Here is an 18,593-nt window from a genome sequence, read left to right on the forward strand (position 1 = left end):
GTTCCGCAAGAAATAGCAGCCAAATCTTCTCTCAAGTCAGACCTTAGGCACACTGAATAATGTAGCTCTCACTTTTCTCTCCCTCTCCCTCCCTTTCTCTCTGTCTCTCTCACTCTGACACACACACTGTCTCTCTCTTTATCTATCTATCTATCTATCTATCTATCTATTTATCCTCTACTTCTACCTTACCTGTTTATGTGTTTAACATTTACCTGAAAACGACGGGGTTTTGGCATGATGTACTCTAAGAATGCATCATAAAATGTCGTCGAAACAGTTGTGAATTTTGAACCCCACTCGTGTTCTTCTTTATATATATATAGAGAGAGAGAGAGAGAGGGTGGATGAAAAGTACGTAGACATTAAAAATTGATAATGAAATCCATATTCCTTTTACAAAATTATTGAAAAAATTATACATGTTCTTTATTACATGGAAAAATGAAAGTAAATCTTCATATAAGTAGTTTCCTCAAACGGCCAGGGATGAAATGAACAACCTTCTGAAGGACGTTGTCTGAGATATCATTGAGAACTTCCTGAATCTGTGTCTCCAAGTCCTCCAGTGTGCTAAGTTTTGTCTTGTACACCTCTTTTGTGTAATCCCACAGGTAAAAATCACATGAAGTGACATCTGAATTTCTTGGAGTTCTGGACTTTTGCGGTCGCAGTCTTCAAGTTTTAGCTCCTGCTCGTAATGGGGTTTCTACGAACGAACATTAAATTCTTTATGCAACACCGTACATATTGTGTGTCTTGTTAGTCCACATTCACGAGCTGCTTGACGTATTGACTTTTGCGCGCTGCGATTAAACATTCACGAAACTATTGCTACGTTCTCCGCTGATCGGGATGTGGTTGGACGGCCACTTCTTGCATCGTTCACAGAGCCCGTGGTCATCAGTTTTGCATAACAACTTTTTATTGTCTCCAGACATAGTGTTGCATACTTACCTTTCCATGCACGCCACCGTCTCTGAACCAAAACAATGGAATTCCACACTTCATATCATGCTGCTACCGTTTCTGAACAATCAAGCGACAGGCCATCTGGAAAATAAGAAATAAGAAACAAGACAATAAGAAAATAAAAAATCCCCGTTAGTGTTGTCTGTTTAAAAAATGTTTTCTCTGCGCCTTGTTGATTGTCATGGGAATGCAGAGTTTGATGGGAAATTGCATCTGTTTAAATTTGTAGGTCGTATCGGAGTGGGTAAGGGACATGGGATTTTATAAGTATGTCTTAGCTAGCGGCCGGTTCATTCAAGATTGTTGCCTACAGAACTCGGGAGCACAATTTTTTGATAATCATCCGCGTACCATTGCACATTATTGCAGCATCTAAATTCCTTAGCAGCATGATTGGCGCACCAACTTTCAGATGCAGTTAGTAAGCTGGTAATTCTGCGGGTCCCCCCTGTTGTCAGATTTGTCATGGGCCGGCCGGTCTATCTCAGATACATAGGAAGCTGGATTAAATTTTTCATCAACACAGGGGAGCCGAAATAATTTTTTTCAATGTCCAAGGGAAGCCAAATCGCGAAAAAGGTTGAGAAATGCTGATCTATAACGATGGTTTTTATTTAGGCACATCGTAAAAGTAATTATAATGAATTGCTTAATATAAAGAATAGTATGTTTTTTCAAGCAAATACAGTTAGAAAAAATATTTACCATTTCAAGTCATCACTAAAAGCAAAGCTCATCAATTTTGAAATGAAATAATAATGTTATTCTTTTATTCTAAGTTGTAAATTTTGCCCGAGAAATAAAGCAAATAATCACCAAACGCATTGTTAAAAATGTGCACCTCGATAGCAAATATCTCCAAATTGATTGAAATGTGTCTGCGGCGAGTATGTGCATTCTCTGTCTATGATATCAGCAAAAGTTTTCTTGCAGGACTGCTTTTTGTGGGAAAATGCCTTGAAGGGGTGTCAGACGTTGTTGTCGCAGGCATTTGCTAAGATTAGCCAGAACGACGACAATGTTGCATACTGGCGCGTTGCGTATGACGATTTTCTCTATTAACTTCGTGACCAACCTGGGGCCGAACAGGGGCAAGTTGTGTCTGACAAGGGCGCAGAGAGCATGAGCTGACATCCGATGTACACAGAGTCGGGGAAAAGAGTTGAGCGGGCACAGACATGAGAAAACGACTCTAAAGGCATCATGTTTTGGTGAACGTGTGAAAGTGGGTGCAGGCGTGCAGGTTTGTATATGAGAAAAAGTTTTGTTTTGTTTTACAAACAAAATACAGTGCAGTGCATAAATGGGTGAGCGTACGAAGAAAGAAATTGCAGACATTCAAAAGAATATTTAGCAGAAACCATGTAATAAAAACAGGTGAACAATGCGTGTGCATGATATGTGCAATACCAGTGACCAACGAGAAAAAAAACATAAGAAAACTATAGAACATTCTAAAACATATGCAGATGTAACGTGTAGATGTAACGCTTAAAGGTCTCGCGTCGGAGATCCCTACAAACTGAACTCAGAACCGTGTGGTTGAGAATCAAGTTTCTTACCACACAACCACGCCTGCGCCTACATAGTGTACGTAAAATTCCAAATGATAATACGCGGCTAAGTTGCTGGTGTCTTAGTTTATCTAACGAGGGTCTGGTGTTACTAGAACAAAGAGAATCTCAGAATACATGCAAAGCATATGGAAACTACACCAACTTCACTTCAATTGACTGCAAAAGATATTGGTAAAGAGTTGGCACTTACAGAGGAAGATCTGCAAATGTTTTGCTGATAATAGCCCTAATCGTGAACGTAACATCAAAAATTAAAAGAGGAGTTTACAATGAGCTCAATCGCTACTCTGAGTCGTACAAAGAGTTGATGCGCTATAAACATCAAGCAATTTTGGATAAGTTCTTCGCCTCTCCAATGGATGTTGATGATAACAAACAGTAGTATGGATATTCTCTCTCATCCACCCAGTAACTTTCATTTAATTACCACTACCATGACCCCCACCAGTCCCTACCTAGTAGCAATCGATCGAATCGATTCCACCCTATTCCTAATTTGGTGTCCATTTGACCACTTACCCATACACCGACAAACAAGAAAGACAACTCCAAACATGAACGAGCCAGTTCCTTACTGGGTTACTTCCCTTACATTATATACATATCACCCATTACGTTAAGGGAGGTAACAATTCTAATTATAATAACATTTACATATTTAAATGAATTTACTACTAAGATTTTCAACCGAAAAGTTATATTAGACACTACAGAAAAAAAAAATAAACAAAAGAAAAGAAAAATAATTTCATCGTGGCATATATTTCAATCGTGACGCAATTTCGCAGTGATTTATTCCCCTCTGGACCAAATTTAGTTCAATTATGTCCCTTTAGAAATTCAATGAATGCTTTACAATTTATACAGGGGCGTAAATACAGCAACACTGTTTATCAAGTGATAGTGGGAAACAAACACACACACACACACACACATATACATTAATAATAATGAAATTATTGTGTATAGTGCTCAGGTGCACTACAGCTCATCAAAGGTGCATGTACAGTACATAGAATTATGTACAAAAGTCAGCAAAGTGATATATACATATGTATGTATGTATGTATGTATGGTGAAGGCACGTGGCTCAGTGCTTAGGGTATTTGTCTTGCGGTAGTGCGTTGTGTCTTTGAGCAAGACGTTTTACTTACTCCAGTCCACTCAGCAGGAAAAAATGAGTAGTATCTGTATTTCAAAGGGTCAGCCTTGTCACATCTTATGTCACACTGAATCTCTCTGAGAACTACGTTAAGGGTACATGTGTCTGTGGAATGCTCAGCCACTTGCACGTTAATTCACATGAAGGCTGTTCTAGTGGTTAGATCAACTGGAACCTTTGTCGTCATAACCGACAGTGTGCCAGTTATATATATATATATATATACATATATATATATATATATATATATATATATATATATATATATATATATATATATATATATATATACATACATATATATATATACATATATATATATATATATATATATATATATATCATCATCATCATCATAATCATCATTTAACGTCCGTTCTCCATGCTGGCATGGGTTGGACGGTTTCACCAGTGGTGGCAAGCTGGAAGGCAGTTTCTTCAGCTTGATGCCCTTCCTGACGCCAATCACTCTGAGAGTGTAATGGGTGCTTTTACATCCCAGTATATATATGAATATATATACATGTATATACATATATGCAATGGGCTTCTTTCAGTTTCCCTCTGCCAAATCCACTCACGAGGCCTTGGTTGACCTGAGGGTGTAGTAGAAGACACTTTCCCAAAGTGTCACACAGTGGGACTAAACCCTGAACTATGTGATTGGGAAGCAAGCTTCTTACAACACAGCCATACCTGTGCTTGTCTTAATTTTCTTAAATATGGTAATCTGTTGGTCATCTATTCAGTCTTCATAGCTCCACCCACCATCAAGGGCAGGTTTTTTGTGAATTGGTCTGAATTATAGTTAACTTCATCCAATCAATCCAATGCACTGAACTGCAAGAATTGTAAACCTATCAAACAAAATTCTTAGTGGCATTTTTTCTGGTTATAACTTCTGAGTACAAATGCTGTTGAGGTCAAGTTTGCTTTTCATCCTTTGAGGTTTGATTAAAGGAATGCTAGTCAGCCCCTGGGGGTTGATGTAATCGGCTAGCCATTTCTGCAAAAATTTCAGGCCTTATGCCTATAACAGAAAGAATTGTTTTAATCTAACCAATCCTCAAGGCTTCAGAGGGCTGTAAGTGCACAGAAAGAATTGCAGCTTCACCTCCAATTTCCCAAGTTCCAGCTGATCCAGTACAGTATTTGAGATTTGTCTCATTATTATGTATTGTTTCAATAAACAGATACTTACCACACAGCCACTCCTACGCCTATATATATATGTTTTCCAAAAAGTATAGTGTCCATCACAGCTGATCTTACCAATCGGTTTTGCATAAAGAATACAATGGAGTGTTAGGTAAAAATCCAATCTTATAACTTTACGCTCGTCAGAGTTAACTGACATGGAAGGGAATATAGCAACACCATATTCCATTTACATGAAACCAATTAGTATTCTTTACTAATTAGTAATTCTTACCAATTAGTAAGATCAGATGTGATGGATATTTGATACTATACTTTTCGGATAACATACCCACTCTACTGACAGATTATACGAGTGCATCTTTTCCCTGACTTAAGATCTCTTAGATGACTCACGCATGTGTGTGTGTGTGCATGTGTGTGTATATGTGTGCATGCGTGTGTGTGTGCATGTGTGTGTGTGTGTGTGTGTGTGTGTGTGTGTGTGTGTGTGTGTGTCTTTGTCTGTGTTTGTCTCCCCATCATTGCTTGACAACCAATGTTGGTCGTTTATATGCCCGTGACTTAGCAGTTCAGCAAAAGATACTGATAGAATAAGTCATGGGGTTGATTTCGTTGATTCAAACCCTTTAAGGCAGAGCTCCAGCATGGCCACAATCAAATGACTGAAACCAGTAAAAGAATAAAAAAAAGTATATCAAGAGAGAGATGAATATATATACATGTGTGTGTGTGTGTGTGTGTAGGAATGTGTGTTCACGTCTGTATGTGTATATATATATGGTGGGAAAGTGGGCAGAATAATGTGCACCTTTTGTCATGAGTAAAATTGACAATTCATGACACATTGTATATCCATGGTAATCTTTCAATAAAAACACCTATCTTTTTTCATTACTTATTTATATGTATAGGGTGTGTCCAAATCAAGTCAAAGGATGTTATAACACCATAGGAGTTCTAAATCACGGCATACATTCATGTGTGAATGAGCATACACACACACACACATATTTATATGTATATATATGAGAGAGTGGACAAACAGATATTCCACCAGCCTGAGGAGACAGACTCTGTTAGGGGCCTGCAAAACTTGAAGTAGTACGGAATCTGACTCAAACTATTTTGAATAATATATATAAATATAGACCATAATGAAGAAAGCTGCTTACTAATTAGGTTAGTAACAGTTACTAAAAGAAAGCAATTATTAAAGCCTTGACTGTCTGGAAATTTTTTGATAAATTCATGTTCCAAGGAATTTCCTGTAATTTCGATTTCTGAAGTTTGTTGAATATTTGAACTTCAAGTTCTTCACAAATTCAAATATTCATTGCATTCACTGAGGAGTAGATATAGGAGAGTATTGTAGTTCACATGAAGCATTGTGTATTGTTTTTTGGAAAACCGATTATAGCAATGACTCGATTAATTCCTAGCGATATCTGAAGAAGGAATTTTTATATTCTGAAATATTATGTCATATCAGACTATGAATAATTAAATTATAACAGTTATTATAGTCCACTCTGCATTATTGTGCCATTCAAGACACATTATATTTCATATATAGATATGTTTGTGTGTGAGTTCAAACACAGCTAACTAAATTGTCCAGTTAAGGCCATTGTAATTCATATAGGTTGTTATTTCAATGTCCAATTTGTAAATCTAAAGTTCAAGCCCTGAATAAATTCGATATATTAATCACTAAGTATATTAGATGAAATACAAAGAATGAAGATTGATCAATGATTTAATCAGCTACATGTGTTTTAAATACCATGGCATAACCAAATTGCTGCATGTTGCAGTGCATATATACTCAATCCAATATTTAATTGACTAAAATGCTTAATTAAGTTTAATTCTAGTTTGAAACATGCAGTAATTTGGTTATGTCATTCTATTTGAATTGTATGTAGCTGATTGAATTACTGATTAATCAGCTACACACATTGATTAATCTCCATTCCTTGTGTTTGATGTGTGTGTGTGTGTGTGAGACAGAGAGAGAGGGGGGGAGAGTTAGTTCATATTTCCTCTCATTTTCACATGTAATTGCTGGTTGTAAAGAATGGCTTTGCATGGGTTGCTTTGTTGTTCAATAGAACGGGAGATCAATATGGAGGTTGGCTTCAGGAAAGGCATCAATCCATAGAAAATTCTCTCCCAACATATTCATGTCTGGGTCATACAAATGCAGAAAAGTAGATGTTCAAGTGATGATGTTGATGGCAGTGGTGGTGGTGGTGGTAGTAGTGATGATGATGATGATGATGATGATGATGATGATGATGATGATGATGATGATGATGACGACGACGATGATGATGAGGAGGAGGAGGAGGAGGAGGAGGGTTGGGTGGGGGGTGTCTTGGGGAAATTATAAATACACACCTACAGGGTGTCCCATAAAAAGTCTGGGTACGTGGGATTAACACACACTTTAAGAAATTATTATTTCTTATATTTAATTGTTTATGATATGATTTTATTTACTCCATGTACCCAGACTTTGTGGACACCCTGTATATTTATATGCCTGAAACCTGTCATAAGAATAAACAGCTAATTATTGCAAGAAACATAAACCAACCTTTACATAGTGGTTTATAATTCATATTTTCTTATAATAAACAGCTTACCCAGTATATGTTCTTATTCAAGATATTTGTGTAGATTATTGACACTAGATTTATTTGTTTATAGAAGCTATTAAAGAAGACAAAGACTCACATATCAAAATCATATTGGACATTGGCACATCATCAATCTTGTTTCTATTCACTGATTACACAATATCTTATTCTTATTTTAATTTTGATACAGATTTTTTGAAAAAGGTGGCTTAAAATAAAAGTATTGTAACTGGTTAAACCTTTTAGCATTTGTTTCACTTTGTCAAATGTAAAGCTTATTTATTCACAATGTTTTGAATTAATCATGAATTATCTTATCATTTTGAGATTTTGATGATGCGATTACTCTTTTACTCTTTTATTTGTTTCAGCCATTTGACTGTGGCCATGCTGGAGCACCGCCTTTTAGTCGAGCTAATCGACCCCAGGATTTATTCTTTGTAAGCTTAGTACTTATTCTATCGGTCTCTTTTGCCGAACTGCCAGGTTACGGGGACGTAAACACACCAGCATCGGTTGTCAAGCGATGTTGGGAGGGACAAACACAGACACACAAACATATACACACACACACACACATACATACATACATACATACATACATACATATATATATATATATATATATATATATATATATATATATATATATATATATACATATATACAACGGGCTTCTTTCAGTTTCCATCTACCAAATCCACTCACAAGGCTTTGGTCGGCCAGAGGCTATAGTAGAAGACACTTGCCCAAGGTGCCATGCAGCGGGACTGAACCTGGAACCATGTGGCTGGTAAGCAAGCTACTTACCACACAGCCACTCCTGCGCCTATTGTTTATTTTTAGAATGACTTTGTAGGTATGTATGACAGGCTGGATCTGGCTGGTTTGGACATAAAACAGGTAGAATATTTGGGCAAGATGTGGATGGTTTAAATGTGAAGGGATTAAATATGCTATTTCTAAACTGAAAATCACAATCTTCTCTGAACACCTCTCTCCCATAGTTCTAGCTTATAAGTTCACAATGACTCCAAGACAGTGATACCGCATAAATTAAGAACCATTGATGCAGTTATGCTTCATAATATAACTTTTTTACCATTATTATTATTCGAAATTGTGTCAAGACAGCAGCAGCATCATCATCATCATCGTTTAAAGTCTGCTTTCCATGCTGGCATGGGTTGGACAGTTTGACTGAGGACTGGCAGGCCAGGAGGCTGCACCAGGCTCCAGTCTTATCTGGCAAGGTTTCTACAACTGGATGCGCTTCCTAATGCCAACCACTCTCAGTGTAGTGGATGCTATGTGCCACCAGCACAGGGGCCAGTCAGGCAGCACTGGCATCGATTACACTCAAATGGTGCTTTTTACGTGCCACCTGCACGGGAGCCAGTCAGGGTGCACTGGCAATCAGGCAGCACTACCATTGGTATGGGAAATAGGTATCAGGACAACCATGGTTTCCTAGTTCATAATCTTTTGTAAATCTCTTTATTGGCTTCCCCGTTTTGCTAAGAGACCTTAGCTTATTGCAAGACAAAAAATATAGAGTGGCGGCGGGCGGCGGCGGCGGGGGGCGGCGGCGGCGGGCGGCGGCGGTGGTGATGTGTCTAAGTATGGGTGTGTGTATGTATGTATGTATGTATGTATGTATGTATGTATGTATGTATGTATGTATGTCACTGTCTCTCAACTACTTTACAATCAGTCACACTTTCACAACTTAGCAGTTCAGTGAAAGGTAAATGATAAAATGAATACTGGAGTCAATATCACCAACTAAACCCTTCAAAGTGTTTACCCCAGTCTAGCAACAGTAAAAGAATATTTAATTTCTGACTTGTTGTGTTTGTTAAATAACATTGGTATAAAAACAAACTATATCAATTCTAGGAACCTATGAAGGAGTTTTCTTAATAATCACTCATATACAGAAGTAAGAAAAAAATAACAGTTTTACTGACTCAGGATTAATTTATACAAAACATCTTTGCACATATTTAAGAATCTTTTGTTTTGCAGTGTTACTACTATACCTTATTGTCATAGTCCACCTCCTATTTTCAGCATAATTGTGGGTCTATTGTGGTGAATTTTGCTACTTAACTGCTTATTGTTACCATCAGGGACCACATTGAAAATATTTCAAAACAAAAATTCCCTTACATGGGTACATGACCTCTATTTGCCTTAATCCAAGGGCTCATCCCCATACCACAATGTTTTTTTTTTTACTATTTTTTCATTTACTTATTTAGTTACTTATTTTTGTTATCTTTAATGACACACTTGCTTTTCATCTTGCTTCATGTATTTTGTCCAGCTACTGTCTAATTTCTTTTTCTTGACATTATAAAAAGTATGATGGATTATATATTCTATTGATAAAAATGTATATATTTTGTCGCTTTTCTTCTTTCCTTCTTTCTTTCTTTCTTTTTTTTTCTTAGTTTATAGGTATATTATACTGAAAAATATTGAATGGGATCTTTCTGATTTGGCAGACACCATTTGTTTTCTAACGAAACACTTTCAAACTTAGGATACTAGTACAATGTGTCATTTAAAACATCATTTACTCTTGGCGTTTTTAACAAACCACAGCAGTAATTGTTTTCACCTCAATAGACGTCAGTGATTGGTTGAAATTACCGAAATGCGACAACTTTTAACATGAAATAACTTCAAATACAAAAATTTTTATCTGTTCTATAACACAAAATATACAAGTATACGAAGTTTTAAAGTGTTTCGGTAGAAAACACACTAAATAAAAACTAAATATATAATGGTGTCCGCCAAATCAGAAAGATCCATTGAATTTAAGTAATGTAGAGCCTGGTTTGTATTAGAAGAGTGATCATTTAGGAAAACCAGATGCTGTGAGCATCTTTTGTTGGCAGTTACTCAAGACTGTGAAAGTTCAAACTGATAAAATTGACACGTTTATGTTAACTAAAATTGGGTGGAAAGACTGATGGTTTAGAGTGAAAAGATAAAATTAATTAAAAATCTAAATGTCTGAGATGAATTGCTTGTAAAAAAAAATTCAATTTTTTGGATTATTAACTTCATTTTTAGAGTGTTGCCAGTGCCCCTGGACTGGCTCTTGTGCAGGTGGCACATAAAATACACCATTTTGAGCGTGGCCGTTGCCAGTACCGTCTGACTGGCCTTCGTGCCGGTGGCACGTAAAAAGCACCCACTACACTCTCTGAGTGGTTGGCGTTAGGAAGGGCATCCAGCTGTAGAAACTCTGCCAAATCAGATTGGAGCCTGGTGTAGCCATCTGGTTTCACCAGTCCTCAGTCAAATCGTCCAACCCATGCTAGCATGGAAAGCGGACGTTAAACAACGATGATGATGATGATGATCTACACTACATTTTGGTAAATTTAACCTAAATCATCATTGGATCTGTGCATACATATATATTAGAGGAAGAGTAAATAATAATCTTTTCTACTCTAGGCCCAAGGCCTGAAATTTTTGTGGAGGTGGCCAATCGATTAGACCAACCCTAGCACACAACTGGTAGTTAATTTATCAACCCCGAAAGGATGAAATGATGGTTCTTAGTTTGAATTCACTTTATGTACACATCCAGTAATAAGACATTTGATGGCAATACAACTACAAACAAATTAAAATTAGTTGTAGTACTAAATATACGTTTCAATGCAACTGAAAATTATTGCAGCCACATAGAGAAAATAATTTTTTTGTATGACTCAAATACTGAAATTCAGATTTGTTTAAAGAAAAAGAAAATCAAAATTTCAAAGAAAAAAATATAATCTAAAATTCAAGGAAAAAATATAATCTAAATTTCATTTCAAATTTCAATCTTCAATAATTTTTGCATATCAGTTTTAGTTAATGAAAATATCTTATATTTTTGAATTTAAAATTTCACCAGGTGATGCTGTAGATCATGCAACTCATGCTATTATGTTTGATATAAACCTGACGGGGCATGTAAACCAGGTCATGCTACAGTGTTTCAGGTGAGTTCACTAGTCAAGTCAATAGTTGTTCTATTGCAATCTCTAATTAATAATGAATTAAATCTCAGCAGCTCCTTTTTAATTCAGGAATTTTGACATTAGTCAGAAGCCTATTCTTTGATCACATAAAAAGGTTTAATATTGCAATTAAAATGCTTAGTCTCTTTTGCCACAACCACTTTATTTTCATGCTCTAACCTACTTGGCACACTTTATTTGAACTACACTTGAAAAATAAATCAGCATCTAAAAGGATTTACCTTTATATTATTGTAGCTACCCCAGACTTGCAATAGAATTCTGACTCAAAACTATATAGAAATACATATCTCTATTTGCATATATTTTCTAAATGAATGGTTGAATGGATTTTGAAGATGGAAACTGAAAGAAAACCATCATATATATATATATATATATATATATACATATATATATATATATATATATATATATATATATATATACTTTATTTAAAAGTATCAGAAATATAACAAAAATCTGTTACTCATAGGTTCACATTCCCGTTCATCAGACTTCTTTTAAATAAAACATATTACTCTACCTCTGGTATTTGAGTACTCTTTTTTCCACCTTGTTGCACATTTATGCGCTTACTCCGGTACATACATGTATCAGATGAAAAAAGGAGGAGAATCAGAGGAAGAGAGGAAGGGAGTTGAGCCCATGTAGCACAAAGGAGTGAAGAGAGAAGATTAATGTACATGTGCATTTGTGTATCCCCTACCACCACTTGATAACCGGTGTTGGTGTGTTTATGTCCCCATAATTTAGCAGTTCAGCAAAGAGACTAATAGAATAAGTCCTAGGCTTAAAAAAGAAATGAGTCTTGGTGTCGATTTGTTCGACCAAAACCCTACAACATGGTGCCCAGCATGGCCTGTCAAATAACTGAAAGAAGTACATTACTTTATTTGGAAACAGTGGAAGGCTGGTGACATGAATGGTATCTGATCATAGAAAATGATCCTCAACAAATTCAATTTGATCCATGCAGCGCCACCATAATCTACATAGGTTGTTATTTCACTTTCTGCAACCTGTCCAATTTGTAAATCCAAAGTTTGAGTGCCAAATAAATTCCATGTAGGAGGAGGAGGTGGTGGTGGTGGTGGTTATAATGATGATACATGTGTGTATGTATGTATGTAAGCATATGTGCGAATGTATTTCTAAACATGCATGTGCATACATGCTTACAAACATACACACATACATGTTTATGCATAATATAAATATAATTATCATATACAGCAAACAATTTCTGATCAGATATAAAACTGCTAATTTATTGCATGGAATTTGATATATATAGAATTAGTAAATAATTCTTTTGTTGTCGGACATTCCCTGCATCTTTTCAGTCTCAACGTATATATATGATGAAGAGCCTATCAAATATATGCCATGAATGAAGCTTCAATCCACTTGTTACCGGATCAACCTGCATAGTGTATAGGGGTTTCCATGGAAACAAGTCTACTTCAAATACACTACATAAGAAACCTTAAACCAAAACCAAACTATGTCACAATGGATGGCCTATTTTTTTTTTTTTTTTAATCATTGATCTTTTGAAAATTCTCCAATATAGGACACAAGGTTAGTTGATTACCTGAGAGGGAAAATTGTCCTTAAAACTATTAAAGACTGTGAAATAGGGTGGGTTATGGTAGGCTTTCATTATTGCAAAACTTTAATGAAGGTAATTAACTTTAAATATATGTAAATTTGTGCAATTGAAAATAGTGAAGTTTTTGATGTTTTCATTAAGATGAAAGCAAAAGAAAAGAAAAATAGAGAGTATCAAGAACAGGGTGCTAGATGAAGTTGAAGATTTGTTTATAGGGACAGGAGTGGCTGTATGGTATCTTGCTTCCCAAACACATGGTTCCGGGTTCAGTCTCACTGTGTGGCACCTTGGGTGCCTTCACCTGTGACCTCGGGCCCACCAAAGCCTTGTGAGTGGATTTGGTAGACGGAATCTCAAAGAAGTCCGTTGTATATATATATATATATATATAGTATATATTTATGTATATGTTTGCATGTCTATATTTGTGCCCCTACCATCGCTTGGCAACATATGTTGGTGTGTTTATGTCCCCATAACTTAGTGGATCGGCAAAAGAGACTGAGACAATAAGTACTAGGCTTACAAAGACTAAGTCCTGGGGGTCGATTTGCTCGACTGAAGGCGGTGCCCCAGCATGGCCGCAGTCAAATGACTGAAACAAATGAAAGAATAATTGGTAACCAGTGGCTGGTTTGTTTCCAGATAGGTGCAGGCATGGTTGTGTGGTTGAGAAACCTTGGGTAAGTATCTTCTACTATACATCTGGACCGAGTAAAGCTTTGTGAATGGATTTGGTTGACGGAAACTGAAAGAAGCGCGTCATATATATATATATATATATGCTTTATTTAAAAGCAGCAGAAATATAACAAAAAAACCGTTACTCTGAGTTTCACGTTCCCGTTCATCGGACAGTTTTGAACGGGAACGTGAAACTCAGAGTAACGGTTTTTTTGTTATATTTCTGCTGCTTTTAAATAAAGCATATTACTCTACCTCTGGTATTTGAGTACTCTTTTTTTCACCTTGTTGCACATTTCATGTGCTTACTCCGGTATATATATATATATATACGCACACATGCCGGTGACACGTAAAAAGCAAAGCATCCAACAGACTCTGTAAAGTGTGTAAAGTGGTTGACGTTAGGATGAACATCCAACCAAAGAAACCATGCCACAACAGATAATTGGAGTCTGGACAGCTCCTCCGCTGGCCAGATCTTGTCAAACAGTCCAACGGATCCCAGCACGGAAAACGGACGTTATACGATGATGATGATGATGATGATGGTGTGTGTGTGTGTGTGTGTGCGCGTATAAAGGGTGGGTGAGTGGATGAGTGAATGGATGGATGGATGTTTGTCCTCCACCACCGCTTGTCAAGCGTTGGTGGTTTGTTTACGTTTCCGTAACTTGGAGGTACGGTAAAAGAGAGGCTCAAAAAAAAAAAAAGTATTCACGTCGATTTGTTCGACTAAACTCTTGAAAGTAGTGCACCAGCATGGCCGCTGACCAATGCCTGAAACAAGTGAAAAATAAAAGGGTAATTTTAGAGGGGAAAGGGAGAAATGAATAAAAACGCGTGTGTGTCGATTCGTTGAAGTCTGCAACGATGACGGGCTAACAAGTCACGTGCCACACAAACAAGCCACATCGACAACTTTCAGAAAACCGGAAGCGGAAAGACGTGCAGCTCAGCAGCACACGGAGACCACAGCGTTGACGTCTACATACACGCACGCACACAAACATATTTTTATATATATATACAGATATAGCATTCTTTCGTTACTAGCAGCAAAGGCATTACAATATATATAAACACACACCCACATATATGATATATGTGCATTACTGATATATGTGTATTACATTGCATATATCTATGTATATATATATATATATATATATATATATTCCGTAGAAACGATAGTAGGCCGCACTGAATAATCCCGAAGTAAAGAGGAAAGAAGAAAGAAAATTGAGTTAATTCAAAAGAGTGGGAGGAAGGAAATCGTCGTGGTAGTTGTAAGAGGTGAGGAGGAGCTATTAGCTTGTCACGTGACAGCTGCCATTTTTATTTTGGCCTGTTGGATTTGTTGTTGAGGAGGGTGGTCACCAAATCGGTTGATTTGACTAACTTCAGACCAGTTATATATATATATATGTATACACTTAGACACACACGCTTACACATGTGTGTATATTTGTGTATACACACACGATCTTAAATGCCTCCGTGTATGTTATATATATAAAAGCATATATGTATATATCTACATACATATACACGTATGTAGATGCATTCTTGTAAGTGCGTGGATACGAAACGTCTGAAGTTGAGATATAATAGAGTGAAAGTATCTTCTAAAGAACTACTGAAGTATAAGAGAAAAAGAAGAAAATAACAAACAAATAAGAACAACAGTACAAACTCGTCATCCAGTCTGCATACAAAACATAATCAGCCAGCAATTTTTAAAAATATAATCGGTGAGGAATGGCACTTTTACTCTTTTACTTGTTTCAGTCATTTGACTGTGGCCATGCTGGAGCACCGCCTTTAGTCGAGCAAATCGTCCCCAGGACTTATTCTTTTGTAAGCCTAGTACTTATTCTATCGGTCTCTTTTTGCCGAACCACTAAGTTACGGGGACGTAAACACCAGCATCGGTTGTCAAGCGATGTTGTGGGGACAAACACAGACACACAAACATATACACACACATACATATATACGACAGGCTTCTTTTCAGTTTCCTTCTACCAAATCCACTCACAAGGCTTTGGTGGGCCCGAGGCTATAGTAGAATACACTTACCCAAGGTGCCACGCAGTGGGACTGAACCCAGAACCATGTGGTTGGTAAGCAAGCTACTTACCACACAGCCACTCCTGCGCCTAATACGTGTGTGTGTGTGTTTTAGTAGGTGGAGTACTAATTTACGTGTATATGAAATGTAAACATCCTCTGATGCTGTCATTTCTGATTATTTTCCTTACTGTTATCATTACTATCGTTATCAGCAACTGGTCTGCTAGGTGTGGGTTTTATTTACAAAGTTTTACTTCCCTGTTGTTGAGAGAAATAGAGAAACGCGTATTGTATGCTCTCTGCAAACCGATCTGTGAATTAGTTTCGATTTCTCTGTTCACCATGAAAAATGAAAATATGTTGTGTACGTCACAGTCTCTGTGTTTTCTATGAATGTAAGAAAACATTTACCTTTCATCCATCCGGGGGTCGATAAATGAAATACCAATCAAATATTGTGTTCGAATTCGACTAAACTGCTCCCACAAAATTATGGCTTTGCGCCTGTTAGAAACGATTATAAGGACAGTAGATTGTTATATTCGCTAGACGAAATGCTTTTCGATATCTTATCTCGCTTCACATCACGAGTTCAAATCCAGCGACAAGACTTCCTCCCCAGCACAAAAAAAAAAAAATACCCCTTTTTTTTATTTAATTTTTTTTTCTGCACAAACCCCCGTTTTCGGCTACAGAGAATACGAATATGCAAAAAAATTGGCAAAAATCGGCATTTTGAGATTACCTCCCTCCCCTCCCCACTACATTCTTCATTTTAAACTTTTTTCAGAATTTTTTTCTTTCAAAATATGCAGAAAAATACGGAGATTATGATTCTAAAAAAAAAATGGTGGGGGGGATTTCAAAATTCCGATTCTTTGCAATTTTCCAGAATCTCCATATCTGAAAACGTGGGTTTTGGGAAAAAAAATTTTAAAAAACAATAATTTGTGAGAAAATGGAGGTGGGTGGGAGGAAGTCTTTCCAATCCAGGCAGCGTTGACTTTTCGGCCTTCCTCTGTTGATAAAATAAATACCAGTCAAAGACGATATAGTCAACTGTTCCTTTATGCCAGTGGTCCCCAAAGTGGGCAGTACTGCTCCCTTGGGGGCGGTGGAAGGATCCAGCGGGGGCATTGAAGAAAAATAGATTGATAATGGTGTGGCCCAAATGGGGTGATAGGTGTAAAAAAAAATATTATTAGGCTAATTAGGTTTAAGTTTTGTGAAATACAGTTGTTTTGCATTTACTGCAGAAAGTCGTCTATATTTGTGGTGGGAGCACTAAGAATGTGGCTGAAGTGTTAAGGGGGGCGGCAGCCTGAAGAAGTTTGGGAACTACTGCTTTACTCAAATGTGTGGTATTCTATTTCTGTTAGACTTTGTCAAAGCATTGTTTAAACAAAAGCAGGCCTAATGTGTCTCTTGTTTTTTAAGGATATTTGGGTGTCATTTGTAGGAGCTTTGGCTACTATTTCTAGCAGATTGAGTGAATGTTTAGAGACTTTCATAGCAGTTTTGTGTTATTTTTGTTTAACCCCCTAGTCAATCCTGGTTGAGCATTCCAACCATGACAATCCATTCTTTTTTTCTTTTTTTTTTTTTTCAGGAATAGTGTTGTTATTGTTCCTTAGCTCCAGGTCACCCCTGATCAAGCCTAACTAATTTAAAGCATTCCAACCTTGATAACCCTCTATTTTTTTCATATTTAGTGCTCCCTAGACCAAATTATACAATGTGTCATTTTCACCACTCTCCACCTCTGACACTCTCCTGATCCTCTGCTCATGTCATATCTTGCTCCTTGAGGGTTTTGCTTTGGCACTACCCCATCACTACCATCTTACATTTTTCCTAGATATTCCCACCCAACCATGCCTGTCTCTGGCATAAAAATCACTTCTCTGCCCTCTCAAATATCCCACCACCTCCACTTAGTCGAACAGACCTTTTCCTTTTTCATCTGTTTTCCTTTTTTTTTGTCTTTTCTCATCTTACAAATTACTCGGCAACCTCACTAGAGTTGGTGGCACAAAAAAGCACCCAGTACACACTGTAAAGTGGTTGGCATTAGGAAGGGCCATGCCAAAGTTGACATAACACATAATACAGCCCTGTGAGTCACTGGATCCTGTCAAACCATCCAACCCATGCTACCATGGAAAACAGGTGTTAAACAATGATGAAGGTGTAAGTGGAAAGAGATTTGGTTACTACTTGTTGCTAGTTGAATGATCGAGTAGTGACTCTCTCATTGGCTTGTTTAGCATAGTGTATCTAAGAATCAATTGTTCAATATGTTCTTTTTTTAGTATAGTTGGGTGTAATTTGAAGGAAAATTTGCAGCATATAGTGACAATAGTTTCTGGCTACTAAATCCACTCACAAGGCTTTGGGCATCCTGGGGCCAAAGTAGAAGACACTTGCCCAAGGTGTCACGCAGTGGGAGTGAACCCAAGACCACATGAATGGGAAGCAAGCAGTTCACATAAAATTCTAATTGTGAGAGAATAGAAACAACAAAGTATTACAATCAGTAGATATCAGTGTAGCTTCTATATTGTCACTATATGCTGCAAATTCTCCTTCAAATCACACCTTTCTCATTCATATGTTGTGACAGAGAAAAACACAAGTGTATTATTATAGTAT

At 36.9% G+C, this 18,593-nt stretch overlaps 1 protein-coding gene and 1 long non-coding RNA gene across 16 annotated transcripts in view; one reads left to right on the forward strand and one right to left on the reverse strand.

The window, feature by feature from the left end:
• Positions 1-390: 390 nt before the first annotated feature.
• LOC149137294 (uncharacterized) lies at positions 391-16,675 on the reverse strand. The gene is made up of 2 exons (XR_016240825.1): positions 16,353-16,675; positions 391-1,053 (listed from the first exon to the last, which is right to left on the reverse strand). It is a non-coding gene; the product is annotated as an uncharacterized LOC149137294 (long non-coding RNA).
• Positions 15,201-18,593, forward strand: part of LOC106871733 (clathrin interactor 1) — a 177,127-nt gene continuing 173,734 nt past the window's right edge. For 5 of the 15 annotated variants that reach the window (XM_052965738.2, XM_052965737.2, XM_089348098.1 and 2 more), the window contains exon 1: positions 15,206-15,619. The gene's annotated coding sequence lies outside the window, so the exon portion shown is untranslated. Of the gene's footprint in view, positions 15,620-18,593 lie in introns of all 15 variants that reach the window. The other 10 variants (XM_089348099.1, XM_089348097.1, XM_052965739.2 and 7 more) reach the window with 6 other exon arrangements.

This window comes from Octopus bimaculoides, chromosome 2, assembly GCF_046866305.1.
Source record: "Octopus bimaculoides isolate indiv1 chromosome 2, ASM4686630v1, whole genome shotgun sequence".
NCBI classification, from domain to species: Eukaryota; Metazoa; Mollusca; class Cephalopoda; order Octopoda; family Octopodidae; genus Octopus; species Octopus bimaculoides.